Source organism: Helianthus annuus, chromosome 3 (assembly GCF_002127325.2).
Source record: "Helianthus annuus cultivar XRQ/B chromosome 3, HanXRQr2.0-SUNRISE, whole genome shotgun sequence".
NCBI lineage: Eukaryota > Viridiplantae > Streptophyta > Magnoliopsida > Asterales > Asteraceae > Helianthus > Helianthus annuus.
In genome coordinates this window covers 120,504,432-120,515,390 of record NC_035435.2, presented here as the reverse complement: position 1 = coordinate 120,515,390, position 10,959 = coordinate 120,504,432, and the positions used below count along the sequence as shown (strand labels likewise).

The window sequence follows — 10,959 nt, the reverse complement described above, 5'->3', positions numbered from 1 at the left end:
TGGGCTCTATAAGAAACCCCATCTTTTTTAAAAAACTTTGGAAACTCTATGTGGTCCATTCATCTTGTTTCATCTTAATAGATTAAGGGTCATGATTTGTTTAGACAACTTTTAGCATTTAAAACATTAAAATACTCCATGCTGGTACAATTATAAGGGCATTTTGGGTAGTGAAGAATCACCTTTTGAATTGGAAGTACTATCAGTGCAATCAATCACCATAACACTCCTCCTCTTTCTCTTTCTCATTTCTTCTACCCCAATCTTGAAGACAAACAAACATGAGAAACAACCACCACCAGCAACCACCTTCTCCAGGAGAAACAAACAACCAGCACCAGCAACCACCTTCTCTGGCGAAACTCACCGGACTTCTTCTCCAGCCCTCTCTCTCCTCAATAAACAACCACCACCAGCAACAACCTTCTCCAGCGAAACTCACCGGACTTCTTCTCCGGTGCTCTCTCTCCTCTCGGTCTAATTGCTCTTGGTAATTTACTATTTTCCAATTTGGTTCAATATGCTTTCAGTTATATTCATTTTCAATAGAAAACTTGGACCAAGATACTGCCGAAGAATCGAAGAACCAAGATCCTGTCAATAATAAGTTGGTTTTCATTTTTAATTGTCATTTACTTTGATTTTCGTTCTTCAAAATTGGTTTTATTTTTTCCAGAATTAAGAATGTTGCCAAAAGATTAATTATTTTTCAATATCATTGATTATTGTTTCAAAAAAAAAAAGAATGACATTTATAGGTAATAAATTTCAATACTATTGATTTTAGTTTGGTTTTCATTCTTCTGGTGTTTATAAATTTTGATTCATGGATTACTTGTTTTGGTTTCAAACTCGTTTGATTTTGATCCATGGATTAGTTATTTTTGTGTTAAAAAAATGTGTTTGGTGGTTTGGGGATTTTGATCTGAACAGTAACTGTTTTTTTGTTGGTTTGGTTGCCTTGTTTGGTGCTTTTTGATCTGAATAGTAACTGTTTTTTGTTGATTAGGTTGCTTTGTTTTGGGCTTTTGATCTGAATAGTAACTGTTTTTGTGCGTTATAGTACAGAAACAGACCCATAACATGTGTTAATCCCCTGTTATAATGATATATAACGTGTGTTGCCTTACAGAAACAGACCAATAAAGATATTCAATCGACAAGCTGGATGGATGTAGGCGACGTTAATGCGGGGACATGTGTTAAAAAAAGATATTCAGTAGGTCACATTTTTTTGGGAAGGAACTCTTCGTTCATTTATAACATGTGTTAGTGGTTCATGCTGTAACAGAACACCATGATGTAACCTGACATCTGTTCATGTATAACTTGTGTTAAGCCACTGTTAGAATGATATATAACGTGTGTTAACCTTGGTTACTAGTAATATGTAATGTGAGACTCTTATTATTTGATCTAGGACGTGCTGTTAAAAATGTTCTGGCCTCCCGAACTTCTGCCTTGAAGTCGACCTCAGCATAGTTGGGTTGCTTTTGGGCTCTATGCATCCATTTTGTGTGTAACTTGCTTGTAGGCACTGTAGCTTTTTACAAGTGTACCAGTACATTAATCTCTAACACATGTTATGTATAAAAGAAACTTTTTTCTTTCGACATACATGCATCCATTCTATGAGTATTGGTGTTAATAGGGCCTTAACACACGTTTGTTATCTCACGTAATATAGTAACTTGCTTCTAGGCAATCTAACTTTTGACAAATTTACCAGTACATTAATCTTTAACACATTTACCTATATATTCTTATGTTTCGGTGGCCACACGTGTTGTAATTCACTACCAAGCAATTCGTTCACAACCCGAGCACACCCCGTATAGGACACGAATTTGCGTATAAATGTCCCGTGCTCTTCAAATGGGGTCATCACAATGTCATTGGTACTCCTGTTGACTTACAAATTTCATGCAAAGGACGAGTCAGCAAATTTAGCAGATAAACAGCAAAGACAGACCGTCAACGGAAGCTCCATCCCTTCTTAGTCCGCCATGAGACTCACCAACAAGCAAAAAAGGATATTTGTGTTACTATTGGGCTCTATGCATCCATTTTTGTTGTAAACTCACCAATAAAAATGTTTTGTGTTGGAGTCACCCGTTTTTTACGCATGCTGACATGTTAACAAACGTTATATATCATATGTTCCGGATGTTAATGAAAACAAATGTGAAAACAAACGCTGACATAAACGTAACACATGTTAATGATGACAAATGTGACCTTACATGTACACTAACACATGTTAGTATCTGACCAACTATTGGGGGCAGTCATTTTTCCATCGTGCGATCCATTCAGCCTTAGAGAAACAAAAATGATATTTTTTGGATTCAACAACACGTACCAGTAACACATGAACCACCTAAGAATTTATACACACGTACCAGTAAAACATGAACCACCAAATATCCCCTGAAAGTCATTGTCCATCGAAGGAAAAATTACTGCGTTTCATTTTATTTATTCCCAAGTTACCTATACATGAGTTACCATACATGGTCCGCTATTCATATTTCACGTTACCTGCCATCCTCCTGCTGTCTGTACATGTTAACACACGTTATACACATGAACCACTAACACAAGAGCCACCAACTATCCCCTGGTACTACTAGGGAAATTCATTTTTCCAGGCGTTTCATTTTATTTATTCCCAAGCTACCTATAAATGTGTTACAATACGTGATCCGCTAATCATATTGCACATTTACATGCCATCCTCCTGCTGGCTGCACATGTTAACACACGTTATATTTCGTGTATATCGGGAACTTAACACATGTTAATGAAAACACATATGTTACACACGTTATATTTTTGTTTGTGTGTACCATGTGCCATTCTCAAATGTTGCTGCTTTTGCACTCGTACTCAGTCATCCCCTACGTAATTTCATCATTGTTGTACACTCAGCAAAATAAAAAACAAATGCAGGAATCTCTGTTTGGAAAACTACAAATAAAAGTTTTGTGTGTTTGTACCATGTTGGGGCCATGGTTCAGGATGTTTGCTTTTGAACTACTGGTTTATTTAAATGTTATAAATATACCAATTAAATGACAACCATAGATCTAGTTAATAAAACATAATCAATGGTTGATGTTTGGCTTCATAGAATTTTACAATGATTTCGAATGTCAATCTAGTCAAATGAAATAAAATACATGGTCTACATTTATCCACATGGTCAAAGAAGTAATCATGTTCTTTTTGTCCTTTGTACATACTTTTTAAATTAGCAAAGGTTAACACACGTTATATATCATTCTATCAGGGGCTTAACACACGTTATACATGAACACATGTCAGGTTACATCATGGAGTTCTGTTACAGCATGAACCACTAACACATGTTATAAATGAACGAAGAGTTCCTTCCCAAAAAATGTGACCTATTGAATATCTTTTTTAACACATGCCCCCGCATTAGCGTCGCCTACATCCATCCAGCTTGTCAATTGAATATCTTTATTGGTCTGTTATCATTCTAACAGGGGATTAACACATGTTATGGGTATGTTTCTATACTATAACGCACAAAAACAGTTACTATTAAGATCAAAAGCCCAAAACAAAAGCAACCTAACCAACAAAAAACAGTTACTATTCAGATCAAAAAGCACCAAACAAGGCAACCAAACCAACAAAAAAACAGTTACTGTTCAGATCAAAATCCCCAAACCAACAAACACATTTTTTTAACACAAAAATAACTAATCCATGGATCAAAATCATACAAGTTTGAAACCAAAACAAGTAATCCATGAATCAAAATCAAAATTTATAAACACCAGAAGAATGAAAACCAAACTAAAATCAATAGTATTGAAATTTATTACCTATAAACGTCATTCTTTTTTTTTTTGAAACAATAATCAATGGTATTGAAAAATAATTAATCTTTTGGCAACATTCTTAATTCTGGAAAAAATAAAACCAATTGTGAAGAACGAAAATCAAAGTAAATGACAATTAAAAATCAAAACCAACTTATTATTGACAGGATCTTGATTCTTCGACAGTATCTTGGTTCTTCGATTTCTTTTAAGAAATTAACATGTAAAGTTGAATTAGGGGTGTAAAAAAGGAAAAAAAAACTCGAACCCATAGAAAAAGGATGAAAAACCTTGATCATTCTTGTCCTCGTCAGTAGGGAACTCGTTGTGAATGACGTTCCCGTCAGTGGGGATCTTGAAACCGAAATGAAGTTCATGGAAATGGATCTTGTGTAGAACTTGAAACAGATATGGAGTTAATGGAAAATGGAGGTCTTGAAAGGGTGGATCTTGAAACACAGAGATGAAGTTAATGAAAAAATGGAGGTTTTGAATGGTGGATCTTGGGTTTTGAAAGTAGATTTGGATGTGATGGGTATTAATTATTGTCAAATCAAATAGGGGAAGATATCTAAGATAGATGTGAAAATACCATAATGCCCTCAAGGACAAAAAGAATATGATATTTACTATGGACACGTGGCAAAATCTAGACCATGCATTGGGTTTGCAAAGTTTTCTTAAATTCAAGGGTTTTTTATAGAGCATTACCCTATATATATATATATATATAGGGGAGCGCTAAAATGAAAACCACCTCCAGTTGTAAAAACCATGAGAACCACTTTCTAGCCATTAGATCAAGAAGATGGATGGATGAGATTAAAAGTATTTAAAAATAATATTAAGTATTTTTTGTTTTATTATGTCTTTAATATTTTAATCCAAAAGGGTATTTTAGTAAATTACTCTATTTTGTCTTTTTGTCTTTATTGTTTTTTTATTACTTTTTGTATTATTATATTAATTTTTATTTTTTAAAAATAATTTTTTTATTAAGCATTTTCAAAATCAGATTTTTTAACAGATTTTTACGTTTTACGTTTTACGTTAAACTTTTTACGTTTTACGTTTGATGTTAAACTTTTTACGTTTTACGTTTTTACGGTTTACGTTTTTACGTTAACCTTTTTACGTTTGACGTTAAACTTTTTACGTTTTACGTTAAAAACTTTACGTTTTACGTTAAACTTTTTACGTTTTACGTTTTGTGTTAAGCTTTTTACGTTTTACATTAAATGTTTTACGATTTACGTTTTTACGTTTTACGTTAAACTTTTTACGATTTACGTTTTACATTAAACTTTTTACGTTTTACATTTTACGTTAAACTTATTACGTTTTACGTTTTTACGTTTTACGTTAAAAAGATTATGTTTTACGTTAAAAAGTTTACGATTTAACTTTTTTTTTACAAAAACTTTTTTACGCAAAAACGAACGCACCCAGAAATCGCGAACTCGGGAGGTGTCTCAGATATATTGTTATATCATCGACTGGGGGGAGAATAAAAAACCAACAACATCAAAACAATGTGTATCTCTAAAAAAAACGGGGTTTGGCTCAGATTTTCCGATAATCAAAAGGCTGCAAAAGTGGGGTTGGAGGTTCAAAAAACCTACCCTCTGTCGTCCTTGCCGCGCCATCGTCATCAAAATCTGCGTTTTTTTTTTTTTTTTTTGCATCATCGCCACCCAATCGACCGTATCAAAACCCACATATTCAAATAACACAAATCAAAACCCCCAACATACCAAAAAACCATCAGATTCAAGAACACAAATCAAAAACCCCCAACATACCAAATCATAACAAATCAAAATAGAGATCAAAGAACACATATCAAAACCCCCAACATAGCAAAAACCCATCAGATTCAAGAACACACCGCCATCAGATTCAAGACACACACAAATAAAACCCCCAACATACCAAAATACCATCGGATTCAATAACACACCACCATCACCGCCCTTCACCCACCGTCGACATCAACCCCCAACATCGGAGCCGTCGGCGTCAAAACCCAACATCGGAGACGTCGACATCAACCACTGCCACCACACCCACCAAACCCACCGCAAAATCATCTCCCCCACCGCTACACCACTGCGAACAGTCAGAAGCTCAAAACACCGGTTCACAAAGCCGGTTGCCGGTGGGCATGAGGGGACGTTTGGCATCACCGTCGCCGGAGAAACGAGGGGGCGCCGCCGTCAGGGGTGATAGGGGTGTGGGTGTGGGTGACCTGAATAGGTGGTGGCGGAAGAGGTGACGGTGGAGGTCGCCGTGAATCAAAAGAAAAGGGGCATTTGCAGACTTGATCTTCAAGATCTGAGAGAGAGAGAGAGAAAGCATACTTTGAATGTATACAAAATTATTTTCGAGATCCGAATAGAGAGAGAAAGCACATTTGAATTAATAGAGAGAGAAAGCAGATTTGATTTAATAGAGAGAGAATAAGAGATCATTAAATGAAGAGAGAGATAGAGATTGGACATTTGAAGTAAATGACCAAATTACCCCTTATTCTGATTGGTTGATAGTTGTTCTCGCGGTTCTTACAACTGGGGATGGCTTCTATTTTAGCGGCTCCCTATATATATATATATATATATAGGGAGAAGATCATGCGAGAACCACCTCTTATTGCGAGAACCGCAAGAACCAATGTGAACACAACCAAAAATGCCTAAAAATAGCTAAAAATCACACAAATTTTTTTTTAATATTTTTTATATAAAAATCGCTACTTTTCGAAGCCACAAAAAAAATTAATTTTTTTTTAAATTTTTTTTTGCCACTAAAAGTAGCGATTTGAGCATAAAAAATATTAAAAAGAATTAGATTTTTTATTTTTTTAGATTTTTTTAGGTTTTTTGGGGGTTTAGTTTTTAGCATTTTAGCTTGGGGGAGGGGGTGGGGGGTTTAGGTTTTTTTTTTTTTGGGGGGGGGGGGGGGTTAGGTTTTTTTTAGGTTTTTGGGGGTTTTACTTTTTAGCATTTAGCTTGGGGAGGGGGGGGGGTTAGCTTGGGGGGGTTAGGTTTTTTTTTTTTTTGGGGGGGGGGGGTAGGTCTTTTTAGCTATTTTAGGTTGTGTTCACATTGGTTCTCGCGGTTCTCACAATAAATGGAGTTCTTGCATGAGCCCCTCCCTATATATATATGTATATATATATATATATAGAAAAAGTGTATTGTACAAAATGGCTTAACGTACGCGATGTGAAATCGCATGTTATAAAATAGCATGGATGAAATCTCATGTGATAATTTTGATGAAATCGCATGTTGGTTTTTTGTAACAATTTCGCATGTGATAATTTTGATAAAATCGCATGTTGGTTTTTTGTAACAATTTCGCATGTGGTAATTTTGATGAAATCGCATGTTAAAAAACCAACATGCGAAATTGTTACAAAAAACCAACATGCGATTTCAATGTGGGATGAAGATCTGACGGCTGAGATGACCGCGTACGTAATGTACGACAAGGGTATTTGTACGTTAACCTAACCCTATATATATATATATATATATGTATATATATGTGGAAAGGAATAAATGAGAACGCTAAATATTGTGAGAACCGTGAGAACGAATGGAAAAACCGCGAGAACTTGATAAAAAACAATTCAAATTCGAATTTTTTTTAACACATGTCATTATTATTCGAATACAATGTTAAAAATTAAATATACATGTATTCGTAAATATTGAAAATTTACACATGTGTAAGTTTTATCATTTACAAATGTGTAAGTTTGTTGTATTTAACAAATTTACACATGTGTAAAAATTTTACTAAGAGTGATTTTGAGAGGAGAAATGAATTATTTGATATTGTAAATTCTTTTTCTGATGTTGTATTTTAATTACATTGAGGTTTGTATTAAAAAAATTGGTTTTGATTGGTTTTCTCATTTGTTCTCAAGGTTCTCGTAATATTTAGCGTCTAAAGATAACCCTCCCATATATATATATATATATATATATATATATATATATATATATATATATATATATATATATATATATATAGGGGTAGGTTAACATACAAAAGGGCTTATCAAACTTCACGTACGCTACGCTTCCAACCGTCCGATCAGGGGAATAATCACGCTTTGGACATGTAATCACGCTTTGGACATGTAATCACGCTTTGGACATGTAATCACGCATGGGGGTTGGTTTTTTTGGGAAAATCACGCTTGGAACCAAAAATAACGCACGTTATTTTGCTCAAAAATGTAATTACGCACGTTATATCCTTTGTCGCGTACGATAATGTAGGATAAGGCCTTTTGTACATTATACTTATTCTATATATATATATATATATATATATATATAATGTAAGTATCTATGGAAAACCCATTTAATCTAGAAAACTTGGGAAACCTGAATTGTGTGGACAAGATTGATCCACATCATATCTTTAAAACACATGTTAAAATGGCAAATTGGTCATTTGTTCAAGCCATCACATCACCCTCTTCCCCATCCCATCAAGTCACATTTATTACCCATCAACTCATCACCTTTTTAAACCAAAAAATGTATACGGAACTTCCATTTCTTTCTTCCTTCTTTATCCTCCATTCTTTTCTTCTTCAATGATGAATGACCGGCGGTTTACTTCTAGTCGTGTATTCCGAAACAACTTCATCGATGATGAATGACCGGCGGTTTACTTCCAGCAGGCATCAGTTCTTCAGGTATGTGAATGAATCAAAAATTTGTTCTCTTTTTTTTAGAAGACAATCATGTTTTTTTTTTGTTCATGTTCTTATTTTTTTAGAAGTCATTCATCTTCTTTTCTGGGTAATCATCTTCTTTTGGTTCCTGTTCTTCATTTTTTATGAGTCAATCTTGAACACCCTGCCATTTACATGTTTGTTGGTGTTGGGGAGTAGATGATTTATTTTGGATCCTTTTGTTTAACTTATTTGAAGTTTTTTCACATTTTTTTAATATCTTGCACACCCAAGCAACCAATTTGTATTTTCTTTTTGTTTTGTTAGTGTTTGAAACCCATTACTATACAAGTTTATGATTTATTGTATAATCAGGTGTTGAACATATTAGAGATGAGAACATGCAGCCAGAGGTAGGACTTCAACAGTCTCACTTTCAGATGTTTTCACCAAATGAAGAAGGTTTTAACATTTAGATTTAAAAGCTTTTTTTTTTTCTAAAAAAAATACCTTATTCTTGTTTTTCTAACTACCGGTGCAAACTCGATTTTCAGGTATGTGGAGTGATGAGTATGACGAGGAATCACCGCTACGCGCACGAGCTAACAACAGAGGGAAATTCCAGCTAACCGGACTTGATGTTCATGAAGGTTATCTTTAACCTTTTTGGCAGCATGAAACCATAAATATTTTTGAAAAATATTCATTCGTAACATTGTAACATGTGTTAGCACTCCAATAAAAGTGTTAGCACTTCAATAAAATTACTTTTACGTTTGTATTTTTTAAAAAAAAAATATGCATTGTTTACAAGTCTTATATGCATTGATCAACGTAACACGTACACATGTAACATGTAACATGTGTTACAAAATGTAGCCCTTATGACAAGGTTTTCCAAATAAGAATAGGTAGTTGTAACATGTGTTATACATGTAGCTCTTATATTACAATCTTTCCTAATATGTGTAACACATGCTACAATTGCTTATTGTTTTGAAGTAACAGTAAAGATATCTTTTTTCTTTGTTACTTCAAAACAATAGGTAGTTGTAACATGTGTTACACATCTTAAAATTGTCTATCTTTTTCAAATAACAACAGGCATTGTGACATGTATCTGGATAATGTTAAGGGTTCAAATAAGAATATGCATTTTATTTTGAGTTCTGATACTTGTTACATGTGTTACCCCCGACATGTAACATGATTTTGTGCTAACCGCCCACCCTCTAAGATGTGTTACACATGTTAAAATTGTCAATTGTTTTGAAGTAACAATAGGCATTTTAAAAAGATTCTTTTTTTCTTATTTCAAAACATTAGGCAGTTGTAACATGTGTTACACATGTAGCTCTTGTCTTACAATGTCTCCTAACAAACGTTAGGCGTATTACATGTGTTACACATCTAACTATTAAGATAAATGGTTGTGAAAAAAGATATCTTTGCTGTTACTTCAAAATAATAAGCATTTGTAACATGTGTTACAGATCTGCATTTTTTACATTTCTTACACCTTTACATGTGAGCCTTCTAAGATGTGTTAAAGATGTTAGAATTATCTAATGTTTTGAAGTAGCAATAGGCATTCTTACATGTACCTGCATAATGTTCTAAAAAAAGATTCCTTCATTGTTACTTTAAAACAATAGGCAGTTGTAACATGTGTTACACATGTAGCTTTTATATTACAATCTTTCCTAAGATGTGTAACACATGTTACAATTGCTTATTGTTTGAAGTAACAGTAAATATATCTTTTTTCATTATTACTTCAAAACAATAGGTAGTTGTAACATGTGTTACGTGTGTAACACACAATTTCCAATGGTTGTTTTTGTTTAGGTAAGCTACATTTTGGAAGTTGATTGGTGAAGCTCAGTATGTTCCTCGTTACTTAGTTTAATGAATGTACGTTTTATGTGAAACGTAAACAACATCCCGCTCGTGTTTCAACATGTATTTTGGTTGTAATTTGACAATGGCATGGTTGCTCATAACTTGTTTTACTAGATGTGTATATTCTTGTGTATGGTACCACTTTTATATGTTACCTTTACCACTTTTTATGTTTAACGACCTATTTTTGTTTTTTTAAAGGGTGCACCCCTGTAACCAATTCGATAACCAATCAAATGATCATGTATTACTTGTGTTACACACTGCTTTTATGCGATTACTTCGATCATATTAGATGACAATGATGCCCATGTGTTGCATATACTTTTGTAACGTGTGTTACAAATCACATGTACTAGCATGTTTGGATGTATACACGTTACATATACTAAGTGTTTTATATATACCAAGTGTGTTTCATACACACATGTAACATGCGTATGTTTTTGTGGTGCATATACTCGTGTTACATCTATACGGATGTTATTCACTATATATGTGCCTTGT

General features: G+C 33.9%; 1 long non-coding RNA gene across 1 annotated transcript; it reads left to right on the top strand.

Annotated features, from left to right (window-relative positions):
• Window positions 1-421: 421 nt before the first annotated feature.
• On the top strand, window positions 422-1,202 carry LOC110903302. Its single transcript, XR_002571833.1, has 2 exons — window positions 422-490; window positions 1,133-1,202. It is a non-coding gene; the product is annotated as an uncharacterized LOC110903302 (long non-coding RNA).
• The last annotated feature ends 9,757 nt before the right edge of the window (window positions 1,203-10,959 follow it).